This window comes from Pangasianodon hypophthalmus, chromosome 21 (assembly GCF_027358585.1).
Source record: "Pangasianodon hypophthalmus isolate fPanHyp1 chromosome 21, fPanHyp1.pri, whole genome shotgun sequence".
Taxonomy (NCBI): domain Eukaryota; kingdom Metazoa; phylum Chordata; class Actinopteri; order Siluriformes; family Pangasiidae; genus Pangasianodon; species Pangasianodon hypophthalmus.
In genome coordinates this window covers 9,208,829-9,236,803 of record NC_069730.1, presented here as the reverse complement: position 1 = coordinate 9,236,803, position 27,975 = coordinate 9,208,829, and the positions used below count along the sequence as shown (strand labels likewise).

At 41.0% G+C, this 27,975-nt stretch overlaps 1 long non-coding RNA gene across 3 annotated transcripts; it reads left to right on the top strand.

The window, feature by feature from the left end:
* The first annotated feature begins 49 nt into the window (after nt 1–49).
* On the top strand, nt 50–27,975 carry LOC128317141 (uncharacterized). Of its 3 annotated transcripts, XR_008300670.1 has the most exons (5): nt 50–313; nt 3,639–3,765; nt 21,901–26,920; nt 27,103–27,346; nt 27,541–27,975. It is a non-coding gene; the product is annotated as an uncharacterized LOC128317141 (long non-coding RNA). The 3 variants fall into 3 exon arrangements; XR_008300669.1 differs by having other exon boundaries at nt 21,901–27,331; XR_008300668.1 differs by having other exon boundaries at nt 21,901–27,346.

The window sequence follows — 27,975 nt, the reverse complement described above, 5'->3', positions numbered from 1 at the left end:
AGACAGCCACCTATCCATACCACAGCACAAAGTGCATAGCAGTGGATGTCTTGGGCATTAAGGAAGGTGTCAGTATGGCAGCCTGGTTCATGTTGCTTAATACTTCAGAGTTATTTGATCTATCTCTCTAGATTACATTCAGCAGCGGTGAATTTAGTGGGACTGAGTTTACTAGATAGCTTTAACAAACAAATAAATAAACAGTATGATCATGAATGTGAGTTTGAAAGTGAGTAAAACTGTAACATTAAGTAGCAGATTAGTGTGTGGACTTGCACTGACTGAGTGAATTTATTAAAAAAGGAGCCAGAAGGTAAGACAGGCATGAGGGCACCCTGGGACATCAGCATCCCACTACTCCACTGTCAACAAACCTCAGTGATTGCATGCAATTACATACTGAAGTTTTTTGATGATACTGCTATTTTAAATTTATTATGCTGTCTCCTAATATTAAACATTGTTTTTGATGATGCCTTGGTTAATGACCTTCCGCGCTTATGCACTTCTATCCTGACAAAGATTTCTGAGATGTCCAAATAGCAATCTGTTGTAACCGGCTGGTTTATGAAATCCTTTGACATCTGAACTAAGCTTACATTGTTGAAATTACAGTTTCTTACATCAAATGCAAAAACAATTGTTATAATCAAAACAAATGCTATTAGTTGTTTATGTATTGAATATTCATTTAGACTAATGTGGCTTTAGCTGGTGTTGAATAGTTGTTAATGCATTTAGTGCATTTAGGCTAATGTAGCTAAAGTTGTTACAGTTGTTTCAGGTACAGCTGTCCTATAGTTGTTAGTGTACTGTAGCACATTTAGATTAAAGTAGTTAAAATTGTCACATAAGACTGGATTTCGGTAAAACTGTAGCATTTAGGCTTACCTAAGCGGTAAATGTTAACCACAGCCAGTGAACTTATGGTTGAGGTTAAAACCAAATTTTTAAATCTTGAAGTAGTCAGTTGATTATACAAGACACGTGTTAACTATGTTAAACTTTTTCCGATCTCGCCTAATGACACTGTGTGGGTTATTCCTACCATCAATAACACCAACAAAGCCCTACAAGGGAGTAGAATTGACTGGTGAATTTTAACTTGTAATGCTTCTCCCCACATCATTTACAGGTGCTACATCTCTGTAGTTAATGTAAAATGCTCTTACACAGCAACAGGATAGTTAATAGAGCCAGTTCACAACTTGTGTATTATTATTTTTATTCTGGCTCCCTGGTTTAGCACCAGAATTTTCCAAATTCTTCACCACTAATTGATAAAAATGAATTAGGAAATCTGCCACAGCCATCTGCGCCCCCCGGCCTGTGGACCACCTCGAACTTAGATACCCATGAGTGATCCACGCCTTGGCATCTTTCATGCAGTGGAGCCACTGGAGCGGGGCGTGGTCCGAACAGAGGGTGAAGGCCCATCCCAATAGATAGTATCGGAGGGTGAGGACTGCCCATTTGATGTCTAGTTACTCCTTGATTGTGCTGTACTTACTCTCTCGCACCAAGAGCTTGCGACTAATTTACAGCACTGGGCGCACCTCCCCCTCCACCACCTAGGACAACAAGGCTCCCAACCCTCTGTCTGGTGGGTCCTTCTTTAAAATAAAAGGGAGAGCGAAGTGGAAGAGTGGCCCGCCACAGAATGCAGCTTTTATCTAAATAAAAGCCTGTTGGCATGGCTCCGTCCACTGGACCAGATCTGGCGGTCCCTTTTTAGGGAGATCAGTCAACGGGCTGGTGACAACTCAATAATTAGGCACGAACCTATGATAATAGCCAGCCAGCCCCAGGAACTGTCTCACTTCGTTTTTGGTCTTGGGTCTTGGGCAGGCTGCAATCGCTGCTGTCTCATCAATTTGGGAACACACCTGTCCATGGCCCAAGTGGAAGCCCAGATACTGTACTTCCACCCGCAATTTCAGGACAGCCCTCAGATGCTGAATGTGCCACTGCCAATCATTACTATAATTAATAATGTCATCTAAATAGGCAGCAGGGTACGCAGTGTGTGGCCAGAGGATTCTGTCCATGAGTCGCTGGAACATCACTGGGGCGCTGAACAATCCAAAAGGAAGGGTCACGAATTGGTGTAACACAAACGTAGTGGAAAAGGCCATTTTTTCTTGAGATATTGAAATCAAGGGGATCTGCGAAAAACCCTTTGTCAAATCCAGTGTCAAATAAAATGAGCTGCAACTAATCAATCGAACAATTCGTAAATGCAAGGCATTGGAAATGTGTCAGATTTAGACACCACATTGACTTTTTTAAAGTCCACACAAAAAATGGACCGACTTGATGGTCTTGGGCACCAAGACCACCGGACTGCTCCAATCACTGTGGGACTCCTCGATTACCCCCATGTAGAGCATAGCCTTGAATTCATCCTCTTTTTTTATGTTCAGGCAACTGGTATGGGCGGCTGTGTACAGCCACACCTGGAGGAGTCTTAATCTGGTGTTCTATAAGCTCCTTGTGGCTGGGTAGAGGCTAAAACACATCGGAAAATTCCTCCTGCAACCTGGCAACCTGTGCTGTCTGGGATGGTGAGAGGTGGTCTCTAAAGGGGACCAGGATGAAGTGGGCCACAATTTTTAGACTTACCTCTGGTCCCAGCTCCTCCCTCTCGGGAACCACCGTTGCCACAGGAACCACCCCTCTCCACAGTTTTAGGAGACTGAGGTGGTATACCTGGAGTGCATTGCCTCTATCCATTTGCCTGACCTCATAGTCAACTTCTCTAACTCGCCGTGTGACCTCAAAGGGTCTCTGACACTTTGCGAGTAATGTAGAGCTCAATGTGGGCAGTAAAACATACACTCTGCTGTTGCAAATTCCCCTAGTCGAATACTCCGTTATACAGCCGGGATTGACGTTCTGTGCAAGAACATCAATCCCGGCTGTATAACGGAGTATTTGGCTAGGGGAACTCTTCTGTGTTAATTGCCCAAGTGTGTGGAGTTTTGCTCACAGGTCAAGAACGTATTGAATTTTGTTTTTGCTGTTAGAGAGTCTCTCCTCCCAATTTTCTTTAATGACATCTAAGATGCCATGAGGCTTGTGCCCATACAATAATCTGAACAGGGAAAACCCCATGGAGGCTTGCGGGACCTCTCGTACTACAAATAACAGGGGCTCGAGCCACTTATCCCAATTTCACGCATCAGCATGAATGAGCATACGAATCATATTTTTAAGCATTTGATTAAAGCGCTTGACCAATTATTGGGATTTAATCCCAATAATTCATACAGTTTGTGAAGTGTCCATGACAGGAACATAGTGCCCCGATAAGTCCGTTACTCACTTTTCAGCAGTGGTATTTTAATTAAACAGCACACACACACAGACAAACCCACAGCTCTGCACAGCTCAGCTCTCACTCTCCTGAGGCTCCCATCACTCCTATCTTTATCCTTGCTGACACTCACTGAAACACAGAATATTCGCTAGCCAAATTCCGCACAGGTGTGTAAACCTTACCACTCACTTTCTCCGGCTCCGTCCTCCATTCACAAACTGGCGCTTCACCATGTCCCTGCTTCCACAGGGCCATTATTATGTAAACACATCTTGTAGAATGTAGTAGTAATGTTTTTTGTTCTGTGTCTCTTTTCTAGTCTTGCACCAGCCTCGAAGAAAATCTTCAGCAATGAGAAGGAAAACAACCATACCTCCTTGCTTTTGGCAGGAATCGCAACCAGATTGAGCACTTCTACAGAGCTCACAATAAGAATCTCATCTACTGTGAGTCAGATGGTTCCCTTTTTGTGCATTTGATGAGCTATTTAAAGCCCATTTTGCTTTTAATTTAATGTATGACGATGCACTCCTTCACTTTCACACTGTGAAACTCAAATTTCAAATTGATGTGTGCTGAAGAACAATGCAGAAAAACATTCACAACCTATTCAGGATTCAGAAAACATTAAAATACATATCATTGTGGCCATTCTAATGCCCAGAACACTACAACAGTCGATATACTTTTACTACAACATTCGATATACTTCCCACTGACTGTCCTTCTATAGTCAATTTATAGTTCCTTTAGATCCTTTAGAATCTTTGTCTGAATTGGGAAATTCTGAGAGCAGTGGGTTGGTTCTTGGCTCGGGACACATGAAAAACGTGTGCAGGAATCGTTGCAAAACTTCAAGGAAGTGGTACTTCTAGTAATGCAATCTCAACATGTCATCTGGAGGAATTTACAACTGAGATGCATCATCAAATTAGCCAAAGTGTTCTTTCTGTTGTTACCGCTAGTGATTCTTGTAGGTCTGCGGTGGAGTAACAGGGCAGTCTTTAACGATAGGGTTTTTAGGTCCACAGACTGTAGCGGCTCGAAAGGGGACCCCTTGAGGGCCCTCAGGAGTGTGGGTAGGTCCCACGCAGGGACGGTAGGGGGCCGGGGCGGATTAAGCCTCCTGGAACCCCTCGGCCCACAGACTGTCCTGCTATAGGAGCATGGGAAGCTGCTATAGCTGCCACATAGACCTTGAGCGTGGAAGAGGAGCGACCCTTGTCCAACAGCTCTTGTAGAAAGGACAATATCACTGATATGTCGCAGGAAATAGATTCTTCGCCGCGGGTTGCGCACCAGGCAGAGAAGACCGACCATTTAAAGGCATAGAGGCGTCTCGTGGACGGGGCTCTAGCCTGTGATATAGTATGATCTACTGATTCCCGTCGAGAGCCCAAAGGTGCAACGCCCACAACTTGGGTCGGGGGTGCCAAATTGTCCTGTTCACCTGAGAGAGGAGGTCCCGCCTCAGGGGAATGGGCCATGGGGCTGCTGTAAGCAGCTGAGATAGCTCGGAGAACCAAAGTTGGTTTCTCCAGAGTGGGGCCACTAGGAGGACTCTGTGTTTGTGGTCCCTGATTCGTCTGATTACCTGAGGGATCAGAGCGATTGGGGGGGGAAAGCATACAGGAGGAGGTTGAGCCAATCGTGGGCCAACGCATCCTCGCTCTTCGAAAAATACATCGGGCAGTGAGATTTGTCTTTTGAGGCGAAGAGGTCGACCTCTGCCTTGCCAAAGACCTCGCAGATTTTCTGAACCTTCTGTGGGTGGAGCATCCACTCCTCTGAGGGGACGTTGTTCTGAGATAGCATGTCTGCTCCTTGGTTCAGCACACCAGGGACATGTGCTGTCCTCAATGACCGTTTTACCATCTCGAAAAGGCGTTTCGAGGAGAGCCCGCCATGGCGATTTATATAGGCGACCACTATCATGCTGTCCGAGCGAACTAGCACATGGTGCCCCTTCAGGTCCGGCAAGAAGGTCTGAAGGGCTCGAGATACTGCCATCATCTTGAGGCAGCTGATGTGTAGCTGACCTTCTGCGACCGACCAGGAGCACAGAGCTCCCACAGAGACCCCTCACACAGAGCTCCCCAAACCGTGTTGGAAGCATTCGTTGAGACAACCTTCCTTCTGTGAACAATGCCCATGGTTACGCCCTGCTTGAACCATTGGGGGTCCTTCCAGGGGGCCAGAGCTGCTACGCCTGGGTCACCCTGATACGAAGGCAACCATGACGCCACGCACTGGGCAGCACTTGTGGTTTCAGCCAGTACTGAAGGGGTCTCATGCGACGCAGGCCCAACCGTAGTACTGGTGATGCGGAGGCCATGAGGATTAGCATCCTTTTAAACATTTTGAGGGGGCGAAGGGCTCCAATTTTGAAGGAGGCCGCGAGCTGCTGTGTGGCTAGTGCACTGCTGCGCCTGGTGCGCCTGCCCTCATGTGGGCTGAGTCGAAAACTGCCCCCAGGAACGAAGTTCATTGGCTGGGGGACAGTGAGCTCTTGGCGAAATTGACCCTGAGTCCTAGGCACTCCAAGTGGCTGAGGAGGAGGGATCTGTGGGACACTAGCTTGGCCTCTGACTGGGCTATGATGAGCCAGTCATCGAGGTAATTCAGAATGCGGATTCTGTCCTTTCTGTCTGATCCCTTTCTGAGCTCGTCGTGGACCTCTGGAAAAAAGGCGCGGCTCGCTGACGAGGGGCCTGATGGCACCCCAGCAGGAACCATTCGTCCAAACGGCTCTGAGTGGGCTCCTCCGGCGTGGACCACTCTAATCCCAGCTCTTCCACCACTTTAGAGAGGACGTGGAAGAGCTCAGCGTCCATCCCCTTCTTGGTGACGCTGGGATCCGTAGACGGCAGAGGGGCGGGGTCGAAGGAAGAGCTTGAAATATCCTCTGCATCTGACGACAGACATGCTGTCGTCTAACAGATGCCCTACTTCTGGTTGGAGTTCAGATTGTTCACTGCTGCTAGGGATGGCCCCACATGGACGGCCTGTAGATCATTGGGATTGCTGGGGATGGTGTTGCTTGGGGGCCGTGAAGATGGCTTGGGGATCTCATACAGGGAGTTGTACTGTGATGGCTTGGGACTGCGATTGCTGTGGTGGCTTTGGGGCTGTGGTTGCCATGAGCAGTTTTGCACTCAGGTCTCCATCAGTGGACAGTGGACAGGTTCAACAAACCGGACGTCACATGAAAACTGTAATGAATTTACTGGTTGCACAATTGCAGAATTTGTCCATGTAGTACACAGTTATAGAAGGGATTTATTTATAATTATGATCTGTTGTCACCCAGATGTTAAAATTCACCCAGGGTTAAATTCACACATTTACAACTTATTTTGATTTAATTTAATTTGAATGTACTTATTTCTGTAAAGCTGCTTTGTGACAATGTCCATTGTTAAAAGTGCTATACAAATAAAATTGAATTGAATTTGTAGACTTGCCACCTTACAGTTATAAGGTCCAGGGTTCAATCCTGAGCTTGGGTGACTGAGTAAAATTTAGTTTCCCTCTTGTGGATCAATAAAGTACATCTATCTATCTATCGATCTATCAGTCTATCGATCTATCTGTCTGTCTGTCTGTCTGTCTGTCTGTCTCTCTGGCTGGCTGGCTGGCAGTGCTAGACAATTTCCAAATTAATGTCTGCCACTTGAGAAGGCGAATCTGCAACTATACTGTCATGGACACTATAATGATCCTGAATGGGTGGTCATTTCTGCTTTCAAATATATTGCAAAGACTGATTCAGCATGCTCATGTAGGTCTGTAGAGTCATCACTACAACTGGTAAATCCTTAAATTAGTTTCTGCTATGAAATTATACTGTGAAAAAAAGGTTAATTGAATTTACTTGATTCAAATGTCTACATTGGTGACTACATACAGTGAATGAATTGAGTTGCATTAACACAGTTTGTTTTCATACAGCCAACATGATTTGATCATGTATTTTCAATACACCTGTGAACACCAGGTATGCAGAAATGCTGCCCATTAAGCTACCATGCCACACACAATATGATCAAGTTAATTAAATACTAGTCATTTAATTAAATACTAGTCACTAGTCAGCAGCAACATCCCTGTGAAATTTTATAATGCAATTAGATCACATTAATACTACGTTAACTGATCACACTCACTCAACATAACTCAAGCTAGTAGTAAACAAAATATTTTTATGTAAACTATACATATTTTCTTTCAGATATGACCAACCAGATATGAAAATGGACTAACTTACTCAATATGCACAGTGCTACCACAGCTAAAACATTTACAAGATAATGTGACACTTCTGTACAGCCAGAAAGAACTGGTTTCCTGTAGGCTTCCCTCGGCATGGGCTTAGGTTAATGCAGACATCTGTGTGTTTGTAATTTACCTTGGTGTAAAAAGAGCATATCTGAGAAGGACCTACTTCAGGGAATGTTGATAAACTGCAACCCAAGATTGGCCATTCTCTTGAGAAGTAATGGATGAATTAATCTGAATCGGAATTTTGACGCGTGACCTCAGCCAAGCAAAAATGTCCGCCCTGCCATTCCTCATAAAATCCAGGTATACCCAGGTCATGGTTGGCACAGGAAATACCCAGACTCTAATCCAGGAATCATGGTGGAAACATTAAAGGAACCTTCTGACATCTCGAAAATTTCATGCTAGCCAATGGACAAATTCAAAGAGCTCTAGGAACCACTGAATGGGAGTGCATTCTCAAAGGAGAGCCTTATCTCCTGCCACTGCACATTTTATCTGATGATAACCTTTCTTTTCCTTTCATTTTAGGCTTGGATATTCTGATAATATATGCATGGTAAATGACTATAACACAGCCACATGCAGCCTTCCAGCAAATGGTGGAAGAAAAGTTTTCAAGTTCAGTTCAGAACTTCTACTGTGTCCCAAGACACCTTGGATCACATCCAGAGGTTGGTAAATGCAGCAGAAGTGTCCAAAACTCCCAGATCACAGCTTGAGTGTCTCCTGCGTGACTGGCCAATGGTGTGTACTGTAGTACACTGAGTAGTAGTATGCTCTGGCCCATCCTGATGAGGCATGCCGATGTAGCTTACAGCAGGTTATGGTTGCTGAACTGCTGGATGTCCAGGTGATACTCTGAAAACAATGTGGGCTTTATAGAAAATTGAAGTATTTCTGAGGGCAAGGCTGGCCTATTAGGGAGGGATGGTATGTTTTCCACTCAGGAAGGTGCTGCTCTCATTTCTTGCAGCATAGCACATAGTCTCAGAACAGGCCTAGTTAATCAGTGACAATCCAGAGCCAAGCCAACTATCTGCTAGCTACACTGATTCATCACTCAGGTTCCACCATATTGAGACTGTGTCTGTTCCCCGGGCTAAACAAAAATGTAGAAATACACAGAGAGTTTTTTTAGTAACCTAATTAACATAAAATTAGATTATAATGAATGCACAGCAAGCACCTTTGGTCTTTGATCTGTTAAATATTAGATCTTTTACGTCTAAAACGCTTATTAATGAAACTATTACTGATCAGGAGTTTAATGTACTGTGTTCAACAGAAACATGGATTAAACCAAATGAATATGTAGAATTAAATGAAGCTAGTCCTCCTGGATACAGTTATATACATCAGCCTCGTCTAACTGGCAGAGGAGGAGGTGACGCAGTTATTTATAATGATAATCTAGGCATCACACAACAACCTAGACATAAATTCAATGCATCTGAAGTTCTTTATACTAACATAACATATGTAGCCACAAAAAATATGTCTACCCAGTCGATTCTGCTAACTGTTATTTACAGAGCCCCAGGGACATATTCTGAATTCCTTTGTGAATTTGCAGATTGTTGTTTCTTTAGACAATGCATTAATTGTTGAAGACTTTAATATTCATTTTGATAATCTGGAAGACCCTCTGAGAACAGTGATTGTGTACATTCTAGATTCAGTAGGGGTTAATCAGAACATAATATAAACTAATTATGTAATATTACATAATAACACTCATAATGGTGGTCACACTTTTAATCTAATACTAACATTCGGATTAGCTCCAATTAAACAAACAATATTTAGAGAGAAAAAACTAACGCCTTGGCATAATGATAGCACACGCACCTTAAAACCGACCACTCAAATATTAGAACATAAATGGCTTCAAATTAAATTGGTAGTATTTCAAAAAGCATGGAAGGAGAGGTCCTGAGCTATAGAAAATCTCTTAGTACTGCTATATCAATGTATCTCTCCACCCTAATAGAAAGTAACAAAAATAATCCTAGATTATAGAATAATCCTCTTATTTAATTATTAACTAAAATTTAACAATTAATTATTAAATAAAAATTAACTAGGAATAAGACCACCACAGAAACATGCACACAATCAATATGTAGTAGTGATGACTTCATGAATTTTTTCAGTGGCAAAATTGAAAATATCTAGCAAAATATTCCGACTATAAATTTAAAACCAGACAATTTGATGACTAACCCCAACATAAATGGCATCAAACTAAATTGGTAGTATTTCAAATAGTATGGAAGGAGAGCCTCCTGAACTATAGAAAATTTCTTTCTCCAAAAAAAATCTCTATCTCTCCACCCTAATTGAAGATAACCAAAATAACCCTAGATTCTTAGCAGCTATGCAGCAGATAGCAGTGATGACCTTAATTTTTTCAATCCCAAAATTGAAAATATCAGGCAAAAAAGATTATTAATTTAAAAGCAGACAGTTTTATAACTAACCCTGTGGATAATAATATAACAATATCAGATCAACGATTAGAATGTTTTACTCCCCTTCGAGAGACCAAACTAATTTCGCTATTTTCCTCATCAAAATCATCAACTTGGGTACTAGATCCCTTACCTCCATGTTTCTTCATACGGATAATTGAACCTCTTTTAAAAATAATCAATTCTTCCCTTAGCACTGGCTATGTATCTAAATCTTTTAAACTAGCAGTTATCAAATCCCTGATTAAAAAACCTAACCTCAACCCCTGTCAGCTGTCTAATCATAGGCCAATGTAAAATATCTCCGAGATCCTAGAAAAGGGTGTAGCACAGCAGTTATGCTCATACCTACATAGGAATAACATTCATAAAATGTATCAGTCAGGATTTAGGTCTCATCATAGCACAGAGACAGCTCTGATTAAAGTGGTAGATGACCTACTACTGGCCTCTGATCAGGGTTGTCTCTCGTTGCTTATGTTGCTTGATCTTAAATTTAAAAAGTATATCCTGAATTTATATATTTCTCTAAAGCTGCTTTGTGACAATGTACATTGTTAAAAGCGCTATACAAATAAAATTGAATTGAACTGTATTGATGTTATTGAGCACACAGATGACATTCAAGATGAACAAGTTCAAGTGTGCAAAAAGCCTACTGAGTTCCTGTCACCAGGCAACATATCATTGATGAAGCCACAGAAGAAACGTTGGAGAAGGGTATCATTCAACTTTCCACTTCCACATGGTCATCACCTGTTGTTCTTGTGCCCAAAAAAGATGGTGGACTCGGATTTCGTGTTGACTATAGTGGCCTCAACTCAATAACGCATTTGGATGCATACCTCAGGACTTCGCCTTGCTGGTTGGGATCATCAGTTCACACCCTACCTGTCACTAACAGCAGCAACCCTACTCACTCTAAAGTGCAAAGAAGTTAAATGGCACTGGACTAAAGAATGCCAAAAAGCATTTGAATACATTAAAACATTGCTTGCCTCTGCACCTGTTCCTATGCCACTTGACTTCTCCCATAAGTTTCATGTGTAGACAAATAAAGTGAGTCTGGTATCAGAGCTGTACTCACCCAAGAAAAAGATGGGGTGGAGCATGTGATAGCCTATGTCTCCAGACTGTTTGCTGGAGCTGAAAAACCACAGTGTGTTTCAGAGAAGGAATGTCTGGCTGTCATATGGGCAGTGGAGAAATGACAGCCCTATTTGGAAGGCACAAACTCCTCCTGACTCACCAGATGGGCCTTTCGTCTACAGGTCTTGGATTTTAAAGTTATTTACAGACAAAGTCAATGTAACATTGCTCCAGATGCTCTCTCCCACAGCAACCAAGAAGAAACCACTGGAAAAATCATAGTATGCAGGAGAACTCCCATTACAGGTGATCTTCCTGTGGACTGGACTGATATTTACTGAAAATTGATATTTTTGATACTGAAAAAACCCGGATATCAGACACTTGATGAAAGAAGATGGGAACAACACATGTGAACAGCACATGCATTCATTTCACCATACATAAGCAGTACCTGTTTTGTTGTGTGCTGAAAGAGATTGGGGGTCAAATAAAGACTCTTTTTAGGTTACTTGACATAGCATCCTGGCCTACCATACATAGAGACGCGTGGAAGCATTGCAAAGAATGTTTAACATCAAAAGTACAATCCGATGGTAACATCAGGTGGACATTATGGGTCCATTCCCAAAAAGCCCAAGACAGAATGAGTATTTGCTCCTGGTGGTAGACTACTGTAGCAAATGGATAGAGCCTTTTCCTCTATGAGCAGCTAAAGCACCTTCAAATGCCAACATCTTTATCAATGATATCTTCACCTGATGAAGCACCCCAGCTTATTTGGTCTCCAACCGAGGAGCACAATTTACTTCAATGCCTCAGCTTTCTGTTCTTGGCTAACAGAAGTGAAACCCTATGTTGTCTTCTGCTGTTGTAGCCCATCTGCCTCAAGGTTCAACGTGTTATGCATTCTGAGATGCTTTTCTGCTCACCACAGTTGTACATAGTGGTTATCTGAGTTACTGTAGCCTTTCTGTCAGCTCAAACCAGTCTGGCCATTCTAAATTGACCTCCCTTAATGATTGTGGAAGGGTGTACTTATTTTTGTCTCCTGGTTTCTGAATGTTGGCTTACTTTTTGGGAAAAAAAAATACTACATATTGAAATCTGTTGTGGTTATTTTTGGTGCCACCTGAAGTTATTTGTTTGTTTATAGACATTGATGAGGACCACACAATTATTATTTAGGCCCTGTTAAATAAAAACATAGAATTGAAGGACGGTGTACTTTCTTTTCCCCATGACCGTACAACAGTTAGTTTCGGTACACTAATTTGTTTGGACAAGTGGTATTCCAAGAGTGCTGATGATTAGCATAACAGCACTGGTACATTTCACTATTTGTATCACTTTGTATCATTCCTACATAAAATTCCAATTCCAGCAATAGTTTGTTACACCAAAACCATTATTACCCTAACTACAGGCTGTCAGTCAGCCTGTGCATTGCATGGCAACATGCAACACTCTGTCCAGCTGTTGCTAATTTGGGAACTATTTTCGTTGAGTAAGAATAAACAAAGAATTTGGCCATATTGGTCTGGCCATATTTGATCTGAAATATCAGTTACTCAATATTAAGTTCTCGTTCATAGAACTGTTGCATAAAAACAATATCACTCAAAATTGTGCTGTTGTATTGAATATCAGCATGGCTGTGATTAACTGTGGCATTCGGCCTGTGACCTCAATGCCAATGCCGAATCACAGCTGCACTCTTGCTCATGCAGTATTGCTTAAATATTGTTATAAATTTTGATCAGGCACTTAGTAGAGTCACTCATTTTCTGTGGTAAAATCTCAAATGACATTCTAGTTGCCATATAGTGCACTACATAGCTTATACAATGCCATTAAAACATACCATACGTACTGAGAAATGCTTCTGAGATTCTGGGAAAAAAAATATGTAGAAGATCGCAGGACTTTACATGATTTTAACTATGTGCATATGAGTTTAAACAATGACGTGGAAATCATGAATGACTGGTGTTAATGAGTTGTGCAGTAACGTAAAATGAAACAAATGAAAACTCACTGGTAAGGACTGAAGTGTTACTGTGCCGTTCTTCAGTAGTTAATGTGGAACAGTATGGTAATACTTTACTAATTATCTTAAGTATTTTGTTGAAATTTAGTGTTTTGTTAACACATCTGAAAATACGTTAATGAATAATATTTCTTACACATTGCTGCATTACATCTTTGTAGTTTTGGAGGTTAGGCTAGTGAGGCTAACTGTATGTGGACACACTGAACGGCAGCAGCATTAAACATAAAAATGTTTTCTTACTACGTGCTTCACAGGATTCCGAATGTGGGTGTTTGCTCTGGGTTGGCTATGATTAACGTCCTCATTATGGCAACAATGGCCAGACTGTTCAAAATATCACTATAAACATGCATAAGAGTAAGGTGTGTCAGTCTTTTTTTGTGTCATCATTGTGCGCAACGATGTGTTCAGATCCCACAGGAAAAATGTTCTGACATATAGCCAGCATGCTAACCATCTCATTGCAGCCAAACATTCAATTTTATTTTATTTGTACAGGGCTTTAACAATGGTCATTGTCACAAAGCAGCTTTACAGAAATTTGGATATAAATTTTTTATTTAAATTTATCCCTAATGAGCAAACCAGAGGCAATGGTGGCAAGGAAAAACTCCCTGAGGTGTCAAGAGGAAGAAATCTTGAGAGGAACCAGACTCAAAATGCAACCCATCCTCATCTGGCCGACACTAGATATTGTGATTATAAATCATTCCACTTCCACAACTGTGTAATATAAAGTCTAAGTGTGTGCTAAGTGTGTTAAAAAGAACTTGAGTATGAGCATCATTTGTGAGTTTTAAGTTTCTTGTATCAAACTGAAGTTATCAACTGTTCAATGATCAGAGAGAGACTTGAGTGTAAACTGTTCTTAGCAATTGCTGAAAGAACATCCACAGCCATCTGTGAAGTGGGTCCATCAGGATGGATCTGAAGGGCAGGAAGGCAGAAGGAGTCAGGATCACTGCTAACTCAGGAGTAACATGTTGCTTGATTGGGGGGGGGATTTGGGAGGTTGAAGAGAAATAACACTGATTATTAGGTATGCTCTTGTACTGTAATGGTTAAGAAAATGCAAATTGTGTGCAGAGTGCAAGCAGGGACCCCAGCAAAACGAGCTATGACAGCCACTCAGCCATCAACAAATCCGAGTGAATGCATGAGAGTGGGGTTGGGGAGTTGGCGACAGCATCCAAACAGTTTACCAAAACGCTCTATGCCCATGAATCCTCCAGATCTGTACCTTTATCTAAGAGAAAACATTATTAATTAAAGATTTGACTAAACAAGTAGGTTTTCAGTCTAGACTGAAATTCTGAGACTGTGTCTGAGTCCAGAACACTAATTGGAAGGCTTTTCCATAACTGTGGGGCTTTGTACAAGAAAAGTCTGTTCCCTTCTGCAGCCTTCATTATTCAAGTTACCAAAAAAGAGCCTGTACCTTTTGATCGAAGTAGGCGTGGTGGATCATAAAAGACCAAAAACTCAATCAGCATGAGACCATTCAATGCTTTGTACTCCAATCAGCCATAATCTTGTTTACAATGGCACCTGCCAAGAGATGGGATATATTAGGCAGCAAGTGAACAGTCAGTTCTCAAAGTTGATATATTGGAAGCAGGAAAAATGGGCAAATGTAACAATCTGAGCAACCTTGACAAGGGCACAACTGTGACGGCTAGACGACTGGGTCAAAGCATCTCCAAAAAGGCTGGTCTTGTGGGGTGTTCCCGGGTATACAGTGGGTGCCCAAGGATCACTGATGGATATGGGGAGCAATGGCTAGCCTGTCTGCTCTGATCCCACAGAAGAGCTACTGTAGCACAAATTGCTGAAAAAGTTAATGTTAGCTATGATAGAACGGTACACACAGTGCATCGCAGCTTGAAGCATATGGGGCTTCATAGCCCCAGAGTGCCCGTGCTGACCCCTGTCCACCGGCAAAAGTGCCTACAATGGGCATGTGAGCATCAGAACTGGACCATGGAGCAATGAAAGAAGGTGGCCTGGTCTGATGAATCATGTTTTCTTTTACATTATGAGGACGGCTGGGTGCGTGTGTGTCACTTACCCGGGGAAGAGATGGAAGAGATGGATGCACTGTGGCAAGAAGGCAAGCCGAGAGAGTGATGCTCTGGGCAGCGTTCTGCTGTAAAACCTTTGGTCCTGGCATTCATGTGGATGTAACGTCGACACGTACCACCTACCTAAACATTGTTGCAGACCTAATACACCCCTTCATGGCAACGGTATTCACTAATGGCAGTGGCCTCTTTCAGCAGGATAATGTTTGAGTTTGAATGGTTTGAGGAAAATGACAAAGAGTTCAAGGTTTTGACTTGGCCTCCAAATTCCCCAGATCTCAATCCAATCTTGGTGCCAGATACCACAGCACACCTTCAGGTCTTGTGGAGTCCATGCCTCGATGGGTCAAATCTGTTTTGGCGGCACAAAGCAGGTGGGTTTAATGTTATGGCTGATCGGTGTAAGTCAATGGTTGTATTTTATAATCAATGCAAAATTTTATTGGGAGTCAATGCAGTGTGGATAAGAGGGGTGAAAGCCTTAGGACTGCAATTGCTACAAACAGTTTTGCAGTCAAGTCTCCATCATTGAACATCATTTAACTTGAAAAAGATTTCAAGTTGAAACTATAATGAATTCAGAAATGACTCTGATGCTCATATTCATGAGTTGTTCATAAGTTCCTGTTAATAAACTTGCACTTTTTGACTATAAAATGTCCAGTTATAGAAGGGAAATTATTTACAATTGCACTATCCAGTGTCACCCAGATGAGAATGGGTTCCCTTTTGAGTCTGGTTCCTCTCAAGGTTTCTCCCTCATGTCCTCTCAAGGAGTTTTTCCTTGCCACCATTGCATCTGACGTGCTCATTAGGGATACATTTGTAAACTTAAAATTTATATCTGGAATTTATATATTTCTATAAAGCTGCTTTATATCCATTTTTAAAAATTCTATACAAATAAAATTGAATTGCATGTGGTCATATCTTCTGATTCTAGTAAGGACTCTGTTGTGTTCTGGCTGTTGCTTTCTAGACCTTACAAGGTAACAAAAGCATGAATTACTTTTTCTGTATCATGCAGTGACATTATATTTCTTATCTTAGCAATATTTCGGAGATTAAATAAGGCTAAAGTTACTCAGCATCCAGTGTTCGGGCTTTGCTGAAACATACAACTGTGTGTCATCGGCATAACAGTGTAAGCTAATACCATGTTTATGAATAATTGCACCCAGAGGTAGCATGTATAGAGAAAAGAGCTGTAGTCCTAGAACAGAGCATTGTGGAACATTAAACCTTAATTTAGTATGCATATTGAACTCACCATTTACATCTACAAACTGATAACGATCAGTCAAATAAGACCTGAGCCAGGAGAGGACCATTCTTTTAACTCCGATAACATTTTCTAGTTTATCCAGAAGAATGTTATGATCTATGGTGTCAAAAGTACTAAGGCCAAGCAACACAAGCAAGGAGACACAACCCTGATTGGAGGCCATGAATTCATGAATATTATTCCTATGACGTATAGGACAGAGGTGCTAGAACCTTTTCTATGATCTAGACATTGACTCATAGAGCTCGTGTTTGGACGCCTCATGGATTACCACAGCTATGCCCCGAACAAAGTGCAGACTCAGCTATGAAACTCACCTCACAGATAGCCTCTTGTAGAATCAAGTCAAGTGAGTGCTTGGCACAGTGGACATACAGTGATTCCATGCATAGTTCTTTAAGTCATGCCTGAACACCCGAAAAACATCCTGACATATTATTAGCACTGTCAAAGCAATATCCCTGGAGCAAAATGTCTGCTAGGAAGTTGTGGATCTTGTCTCTCCATGACCTCAACATCTTCCTCACTGCCTCAATTAAGCTGATCAGAATCACTTGCTTTTATCAAGAAATGCTTCACTGTTGTCTGTTCAGCCTTGCAAACAAATCCCCATGAATGCTAATGACCCCATTAGCATTATTTAGCTAAGAGCTCTACTTTGCTAGCTATCTTCTCACATTAAAAAAATGGATATTAAAGAGAATGGAAATCATTCAGCAAACTACATGAATCCCATTTTAATTCCTGTCTCATTTATTGAACATGATCATTGTAGCTGTGATTTACTAGAAAACAGTGATTCTACAGCAGTGGCTGTATGAATTGGTGGCTAGTAGCAGGTAATGATACAACCCCCACTGGCGGCACACACAAACAGCTACATTTAAACAGCAACTTTTTTCCCTTTATCATACACTGCAAAAAATGACATCTTAGTAAGTGAAAATATCTTTAATATAGTCAAATCTATCTAGTATTTCCTATTATAAGATCGCTGTAAACCAAAAACAAGATTATTAAACCTATTTTTTAGACATTCCTTACTCATTTCCACCTTTAAAATTAAATTCTAGCTAGATTACATCAGCCAAGATTAAGATTATGTCAGTAAGGTCATGCTCAAAGGTGTCCATGTCATGTGACTAGATTCAAAGATTTGGTTAAAATGGTTGGCAGCAAACCACTGTATTTTTATAGTAACTTTTTTTGCTGTCATTAATGGCTTTCTGTTACATTTTTGTAATTTTATTTACTTAACTAAGTTTTTAGTGGTAATGCAGCACCAACAGGGTGCTCTTTGAGCTTATATTCATTATTTAATTTAAACTCTAATATACTGTCTTAGGCTGCTAAAATAACAATAAATTTGTCAATGTCCAAATATTTATGATCCTGTATTTTTTACTTAGTCATGTTACAGGTGCCTTATCTGAGGAAGCCAACATCCTTCTGGGAGAATGTCCTATGGACACATGAGACCAAAATAGATCTTTTTGTTAAAGAACATCAATGTTCTGTTCTCAGAAGCCTGAGGGCTGCAGAGCTGACCAAAAGTGCAGAGGGAAGCCCCACTTGGCATAGATATAGGGCAAATGTAGGGAAACCAAACTTGTATGTATATGTGTTGGCAGCCTCCACTACCTTCGCAAGCTTTGTGGTATGAACAAAGTATGATGATGGAGAGCCATTTAACCACAGTAGTGGCAGATATTGTAGGTCCATGGCCAGATGACAGGTGATGTGAAGAAAAAAATCAAAAGTGGGAAATCCTACTTGGCGAAGAGCTGAGGTGAGTAACTCTTATCAGAGTAACTGATAAGAGTCTATCACCAGCTTTAGAGAACAGGTATTACTTGTAGCTCTGATCATAGTCAAAGGTGCAGATAGCTATAAGACATAAAATATTTCTGGCCTGTGTATGACCTGAGAAGAATAAAAGGGACAGATAGCCAGTGACAATTGCATTTTATAGTAAATGCTTTATCATACGATCATATAGTACGTATGTACGTGCACACACCTAAGAAGGTATCCAGGTGTGAAACACCATCCTCTGGTGGTTTGGAGGGGTGAAATAGGCTGATCACCATGGAGACGGCAAAAGCCGTGTTTTTGCTGTGTTGCTATGTTGCTGAGTCAGAAATTAGTCAGATTCAGAATGACTCAGAAACCCTCATACAGTTATAAACACACACATACACACACACACTTCTTTTACTTATTACTTACTTATCTTAATTTAGATAAGTACTAACTCATAATAACTAACTTATCTTTTTTTTTTTAATAGTTGGTGCAGAATAAACACACTAACTGCATGACACTATCTATAGTCTCTGCTGTGGTGGCTGGTTCAGTATCAGCATTGTTGTTTCCAATATTTTTAAGCCATTTAAAGGAAAACAAACACAGGTATTGATCCACATGTGCTATAGAAATAATTGCATTTTGTTCTGTGGAGAGAGGTGGTTTTTATTTTTTCACTATTAGCACAAAGCATCATATACTGAAACTAATTTTAACTTTACCAAATGCTTCACTGTATTTTGGTGTGGACCACCATAAAATTATGTTCTCATTATTAAAAAAAATGTTTTGTTTGGATGAGGACTGAGATTCTTTATTATTATCAGACCAGAGCTCATTTGTTTGGTATGAACCTGAGTATGGGTAGATTGTATGCATATGTCGAAACAAAGTGACGTAAAAAAAAAACTCAATTAATCCACACCAACACAAGGTAGGTTAAAAGCACCCTATGATGGTAAATGATTTTGTGTACACACAAAATTACATTCACTTATATTTTCAATAGTCCTTTTTTTTGCCGAAGAGAAATTCTGAATAAGTGATATTTCCAAGTGTGTCAATGTGTTCAGACTTTATAAATATTCTTTAGGCATATCAATAATGTTCACACATTTTTGTTTAAAGTTGAGAATGACTTTGATTTGATGAAAGCTAATGTTTATTATATACACTCACTGAACACTTTATTAGAAATACTAATATTGGGTAGGGCCTCCCTGTTGCTCTCAAAACAGCCTCAATTCTTTATTGCATGTATTCCAGAAGATGTTGGAAACATCCCTTTGAGATTCTGGTCCATGCTGACACGATTGCTTCACGCAATTCCTGCAGATTTTTCAGGTGCCCTTTTAAACTGCGTAGCTCCCATTCTACCACATCCATTAAGTAAAGGTTTAAGGTGAGTGTTGGACTCCCTCAAGAGGGTGTCTGAATCTATTGGATTCAGATCCAGTGAATGGGAAGGCCACTGAAGAACATTGAAATCATTGTCATGTTCATGAAACCAGTTTGAGACAATTTCTGCTTTGTGACACAGTGCATTATCATGCTAGAAGTAGCCATTAGAAGATGGGTAAATTACATCTAATACACCAAGATGGTGGCACGTGCACATCGCAAGGCTCGATGTCTCATTAGTTTTTGAGAAATAATGATAATCTACTTAGCGGTTTTCAGTTTAGGTGTTCGATTCAGCCATGCATACATTTCATACAGTTGACAGTCATTTTGGATACAGAATTTACTGCATTTCGTTGTCTCTGTACTCGTACTCTGACAATGACAATAAAGTTTATCCTAACCTAAATAACCTAACCTAAATTGTGGCCATGAAGGGATGCTCATGGTCAGCAAGAATACTCAAATAGGCTATGGCATTCAAGCGATGACTGGCATTAACAGGCACAAAGTGTGCCAAGAAAACATTCCCCACACCATTACAGAATGTCCGCCAGCCTGGACTGTTGACACAAGGCAGCATGGATTCATGCTGTTGGTGCCAAATTCTAACCCTACCATCTGTATGCCTCAGGAGAAATCGAGATTCATCAGACCAGGCTGTTTCCATTCATTCATTTATTTTTTGTACACTTTACTTAATGGGGGTCACAGTGCAACAGGCGGCAAAGATCAGCCCAGACATGGACATGGAGGTGTTGATTTTTTTTTTTTTTGAATTTTCAGTCGCTTTACACTCAGTGGTGTTTGAGTGCATGTCGTTAGTCCATTTCAGATGGCGAAGAGAACATCATCATCTCCATATAGCAAGGATGTTACCTCTAGCCCCCACAGTGGATATCTCTCGAACCTTGTCTGCATCTTTATATCCTGTCCATGAACACTACAGACAGGTCTGGAGACAAGACACCCTCTTGAGGGAGTCCAACACTCACCTTAAACCATTTTGGCTTAACGCCAAGAATGTGGACGCAACTCTCACTACGCTTGACATAGACAGTTTACCATAGCCAATCCACCTACACACACACACACACACACACACACACACACACACACCCCAAATCACACAAATGCACAAGCCACTTTTACTACTGCTGCTCTCTCTGTTGCACTACAGTGGGGCAATGGTTTGGCAGAACTCCTTTGGAGACAAAGTATTTTTCCATGGCCTCTTCAAACTCCTGCCATGCCTGATTTTTGCTTCTGCAATTGCTTTTGCTGCAGACATTCTGGCTCTCTTATACCTTTCAAATGAATCAGGAGAGCCCTCTTCAAGCATTAATCAGAAGGCTTGTGTCTTCAACTTGATGGCTTCCCTCACCAATGGTGTACACCAGCACATTGTATAGGCACTTTTTGCCTTCCAGTCACAGCTTATGTCTTACATAATTGAGTATGGTTGAGGCCCTGGGTTCCTGACTATGTTTTTAGGTAGGTTTATGTGGTGCTGATACCATTCATTTGTAATCAAAATAATTAATCCACTTGAAACCAATGTTATCAATGTTAATTTATCCAGGAATGAAGCACTAACACATAAATGTTGTTGTGCCTCTTTTAGCTGCTCCCATTAGGGGTTGCCACAGCAGATCATTGGTCCGCGTATTTGATTTGGCACAGTTTTTTACACCGGATGCCCTTCCTGATGCAACCCTCCCCAATTTTATCTGGGCTTGGGACTGGCACTGAGAGCGCACTGTTGCACGCAACCCCAGTGGCTGGGATTGGTTCCCTGGCCAGGAATCGGACCCAGGCCGCAGCATTGAGAGCACTGTGGCCTAACCACTAGTCCTCCAGGGACCCCACTAACACATAAATGTATTACTAGTAAATATATTAATTGCAGTAAAAATATTAGCAATAAATATTAGTGGGCCTACACATGCTACATATACCACACAGTTGTAGGCCTGTTCCTTTGCTAGTCTGCAATGTGGCCCTTCAAACTTAAAATGGCCTCCACACTCCGAAATGCTTAAACAAAATGAAGTTACCTCTTTGAAAGCACAACCTTAGCCTGATTCAACATAGTCTCTCCCTCTGTCTAGGGGAGGTCAGTTTGCAGTCAGTCACATCAGCGGAGTAGCCATGCTATGAGCAAGCGAATCCCTTGTTGCCAGTGGAAACGTAAATGGTGACTTCTCTGCGCATACTAAGGTAAAGTTTGGTGTTCTGCAAGGTTCTGTTTTAGGCCCACCTCATCTTTTCTTTATATATGCTATCTCTGGGCAAAATTATTTGTAAACATGGTATTAGCTTCCACTGTTTTGCTGATGACACACAGTTGTATGGTTCAGCAAAGCCAAATGACAGACACCAGCTTAATAAAGTTGAGGAATGTGTAAAGGACACTAGACACTGGACGCTTATTAGCTTCCTTTTACTTAATTCTGACAAGACAGAAGTACTTGTACTAGGACCACATGCAGCTAAGTATGCTTTCTGATTGCATAGTAACTCTGTATGGCCTTTCTGTTTCATGTGCAGCAGTAAAGGATCTTGGTGTGATTATTGACTCCAGTCTTTCATTTGAACCTCATGTTGATAATGTTACTTCTTTCATCTCAGATACAAAGATATTATGTCACTATGTGATGCAGAAAAATCAGCTCATGCTTTTGTTACCTCTAGGTTGGATTATTGTAAATGCCTTATTGTCTGGATGTTCCAGTAGGTGTATAAACAAGCTCCAGTTAGTCCAGAATGCAGCAGCGAGAGTCCTTACTAGAACCAGAAGATATGACCACATCACCCCTATCTTTTCCACACTGTATTGGCTTCCAATCCAATTTTGTGTTGATTATAAAATACTACTATTGAACTATAAAGCACTGAATGGCCTCATGCTGCAGTACCTGAGCGAACCTTTGGTCTTTTATGATCCATCACGCCTACTTCGAGCAAAAGGTGCAGGCTCTCTGTTGGTACCTCGAATAGTGAAGGCTACAGCAGGGGGTACAGCTTTCTCTTACGAAGCCCCACAGTTATGGAATAGTCTTCCAATTAGTGTTTGGGACTCAGACATAGTCTCTGTGTTTAAACAAATACTTTTTCAGCCTAGACTTAGTCAAACCTTTTGAGAATAGTTTTTTCTTAGGTAAAGGAACAGACCTGGAGGGTTCAAAGACATAGAGTGTTGTGGTGAACTGGGATGTTTGGATACTGTCACTCCCCATCTCTCATGTGTTCACTCATATTTGTTGATGGTGGAGTGGCTGGCCACTTTATGTCCCAGGGCACCCTCATGTCTGTGTTAGCTTCTGGCTCTTCCTTTTAGTTATGCTGTCATACTTAGTCTTGCCGAAGTCCCTGCTTGCACTCTGCATGCAACGTACATTGTCCCTAACCATTACAAGACAAAAGCTTATCCAACAATCTCTCTCTCTCTGTCGAGCTACACGTGCTGCTCCTGAGATAGCAGTGATCCTGACCCCTTCTGCTCTCCGGACCTGTCTGATCCATCCTGATGCCCTGGTTGGAGTTCTCATCGGTTGGAGTTCTCATCACTTCCTGCTGCTGGGGGTGGCCCCACATGGACGGCCTGAAGATCATTGGGATTGCTGAGGATGGTGCCACTTGGGGACCATGGAGATGGCTTTGGACTGCGGTTCATATGGGCAGTTGTACTGTGATGTTTTGGGGCTGCAGTTGCTGCGAGCAGTTTTGCATTCAGGTATCAGTGGACAGTGGAAAGGTTCAACAAAACAGACTTCATGTAAAAACTGTAATCAATTTCCTGGTTACACAATTGCACTATTGTCCATGTAGTAGACAGTAATAAAAAGGATTTATTTATAATTGCACTATCCATTGTCACCCAGATGGGTTCCCTTTTGAGTCTGGTTCCTCTCAAGGTTTCTTCCTCATATCTTCTCAGGGAGTTTTTCCTTGCCCCCCGTCGCCTCTGGCTTGCTCATTAGGGGTAAATTCATACATTTACAATTTATATCCTGAATGTATTTATTTCTGTAAAGCTGCTTTGTGACAATGTCCACTGTTACAAGTGCTATGCAAATAAAATTGAATTGAACTGAATTGAAAATCTGGCTTTCCCAGTCACCCGAGTCGCTAACTGGAAGCTCATCAAAGTCTTCACGTATTCAGATTAAGCTTGTCTAACACACGTGTAACGTACTTTCAACTGACTGAAGTACTTCAACTGACTGAAATAAGCTTATTTTGTCTAAAAATGTAATTTAATTTATTTAAGTTTATTTAATTGCATTCAGTTGTACTGCATGTTTTTTTAATAATACAGACAATTTGCATAGACAGGAAATGCAGAAATGAAGCTCTATTGTGGCTAGTGTGAATTGAATGAATGAGCTGTGGGCAGGGTGAAATAATGAATGAGTTGCAAGCAGTGTGAAATAAAAATAAATAAATATAAATAAAAAATAACAGCTCCATTTCCAGAAAATTTCCACTGTTTTGCTGGACTTAGAAAATTTAAAACCCTTACGGGCTCTTTGGTTGTCTTTCTAAAGGAACAGCGTGATTCCTTATCAGAAAGGGTTCCAAGAACCCTTTTGGGAGGGTAAGGCCTAATTAATCAATTAACCCTTAAAGAACCCATGAAAACCTTTTCTCTTAAGAGTGTATACCAGGGTTCTGCATGCTGCATGCAGGAAAATAAAGTTTATAAACTATGAAAGTGAAACAAAAATAGACAAGATAGCCTTAATGAGCCTCAATGAGTTGTCTGCATGTCAGTAGTTAATATTATGTATTAAAACAAACACATCAGTTGCCTGTGTAGTTTTTCACTGTGTATACATTTACAAAGCCTCATGTGGGCTTGATTAGCATTATTGCGTTAGATAGACAAGAAAAATTTATGTTTTGACAGCATTAAATAAGCCTGTGTCCCCAAGATTAGCTGATGTCTTCAAGTGGCACTTGAGTCTAAGACAAATCCTTTTTTTTTCTTGTAAAATACGCTAGTAACAACTCATTACTTCTATTTAAATTCAGATATGATATAAATAAGAGATAATACAGTTTTAAAACTGTTTTTCTTACATTTCTTCATGAAAATTGCTGGAGTTGCTCTGTTTCTGGAGTTGTTTTCTGGAGAATTGCTGTGAGTTCCTGTTTCTGGAGGGACCTGTTCAACAGTATTCAAATACTGTGATCTTGCATAATTTGCCGATTTCATTGCTATTAGCTCAATCATGCCTTCTTCTATCTTGACAATGTACAAAACAGTTGATTTTGACCTAATCAGAATGTTTTGTCACTTGTCCGAATAATGAATTATTCAGCCTTGCAGTGGTTTCCTTTACTAGTTCTGACACCTCTGGATTCTGCTACACATTATTGGGTTTGAAATCAAAATATAAACATGAGATGATAGATCAGAATTTCAGCTTTCATTTCCTGATATTTACATCTAGATGTGTTAAACAACTTGAACATGGCACCTTTTCTTTAAACCCATCCATTTTTAAGTAATCAAAAATACTGGAACATGTGATTGACAGGTGTTTCTTATCCTGTTAGATTGAGTGTTTAAACAATTAATAGCTCTGAATGTCTACTCTTGGTTTGAGCCTTGGGTTTCACCTGTGAAGACTGCATCTGTTGTTAAAAAGGGTAAACATGAAGACCAGAGAGCTTCCTATGGGAGAAAAACAAGAGGAAAAATCAATCAGAGCTATTGCACAAGAATTGAGCATGGCCGCTACAAGAAAATGGAATGTTCTGAAAAAGAAATAAATCACTGGTGTACTAACAACCAGACATCAGACAGGTCAGACAAGGAAAACAACAGCAGCTGATAACAGAAACATTGTGAGAGCAGTGAAGGAAAAGCCACAAACAGTCAGTGACATCATCAACAAACTTCACAAGGCAGGGGTGAAGGTATCACAATCCACCGTTTGAAGAAGACTTCGAGGTACCAGCCTGGAAAGGCATCACAAAAGAAGAAAGCAACAGTTTGGTGATGTCGGTGGGTTCCTGGCTTGATGCAGTTATTGCAAGCAAGGGATATGCAACCACATATTAAGTGTTATTTACTTTAGTTTCATTTTAATTATTTTAAATATCTGTTCCAATGCCTTTGCTCAGCTAAAAACTGGGTGGTCTGCCACCAAAGGTGCCGTGTTCGAAGTTATTTAACACATTTAGATGTAAATATCAGGAAATAAAAGCTGTAATTCTGAAATGCTGAAATTCTATCATCTCATATTTATCCTTTCATCTCAAATCCAAATGTCTCTAGTGTACAGCAAAACAAAAGAATTGGCCCTGCTGTTCCCGTACTCAGAGGAGACTGTAAGTACCACACTGAAGTTAGACATAGTAATGCAACTCCACACAACTGTCAAAGAAACAACTAAGCAGACAATGATGACTTTAGACTGTGATTTTCTCACAATAGAAGTGTTTCCTCACAATGATTAGAGATGGCAATCCCCTGCTACTTCATTATGTTCCATACCATTATAGCAGTTTCCTTTAGATTTTTCCCATTTTTACATTTCCTTGCCTAGTACCAATAACAAAGTCATCTTAAATGTGGGTCTTTGTCAAGTGGGTCAATACCGTCCTCTGTCTTGTCGTGCTGGAAGTGGATTTCAGAAATGCTAGGATATAGGGTTCTTATCCTTCATTGTTCTCAAATAAGTGTACTTTCATTACTATTAAATCCATACACACCTATATGCTGACACACACCTTGGATGACACTAATTGTGGTGCTCTTGCCATGGGTGATTTTTCCCAGGCCTGACTCCAACTGCAGCATAATGCCAACTATGAGAATATATGGCAGGCTATAAGCAGGGATGCAAACTCATCAGGGGTGAAAAAGATGACAAAGATGGTCGCATGCCCCCTCACGAGGCGCTGAGCATCTATTCCAAGCTGAGCGATGCACGCTTGGCGTTTTTTCTAGTCACCGAGAGTTGAAAAATGTTCAACTTTGGGTTAAATGCAGCGCTCGTCACTGTCACTTTTTACCCAGCCATACAATCACAGTGGAGGAGGGGTGGGACAAATACCAGATCGACCAACTGTCACATCCTCTGCTTGGAGGCATTTCGTTCACCATGGCTCTACAAGGTAAGCAGCAGGCAGCTAGACTCAGCCAGTTGATCGGGAAAAAAGTTCATATAGTGTAGCTTGCTAACCATCAACAGCTATTTACTTCAACTTTCTATATATAACACTTGGAAATTAGAATATTCTCCTTGTTTCAAGTTCTCAAAACAGACTAATCTTTTTGTCCTTACAAATTTCTGTAGAAAAATGTCATAAAAAGTGGAAATACCTGACCTGACAGTTACAGGAGAGAGAAAAATGAGGAGAAAGAGAGAAAGAGGTCTGGTTCAGGGGCAGCAGGAGGCAGTCGGAGGCAGAAGTCCATCCTCAGCTTCCTGGAGCCATACATCCAGGAAAGGGACACCTCTAGCAATTTCAGGCAGAATAGGCCATGTGATGAGGATGTCAATGGAGGCTCTCCTTGAGTCCCTGGTAATACCAGTGGAGGTAGTGTCGCATGCTACAGATAAAGGTGCTGCTATATCTAGTGTGTAATAAGTGCTGTTATATCTGTTTTAAGAATTGTAAGGATTCACATGTTATTTCTGTCAAGGAAGGAATTATTGTTAGTAGTAGCAGTAGTATACTTTATCAGTATGTTACTATTTATTATTTTAATTTTTCTGATTTTTCCCCCACAGACAACAGATGAGACCACACATTCATCAGAGTCCCAAACCCAGGCCAACACCACACAGCCCAGATCTCCTGACTCCCCTGATGTGCCACTCCCCTGATGTTTCACCACCCTGCACACCTGAAAGACATGCTCGCTGTACTCTTGCTCCGAAGAGAAGGGCTGTGCCAAATGTGTCTGAGTATCAGCGGTGTGTCCTGAATGCCTTTAATAATAAGCCAGATGATGAGGAGCATTTTCTTTTAAGTTTAGCTGGGGCTTTGGAACGCCTTCCTTCATGCAGTTGGATCAGAGGTTAAAATCAAATTCCAACAGATTTTACATGAAGCAGAATTTAACTCTGACAATCAGTAAAACACTCACATACATACAGACAACAATTAATAAATATGTAGCAATAGCTTTATTTTTTTATAACGATTTTTTTTATGACAGTTTG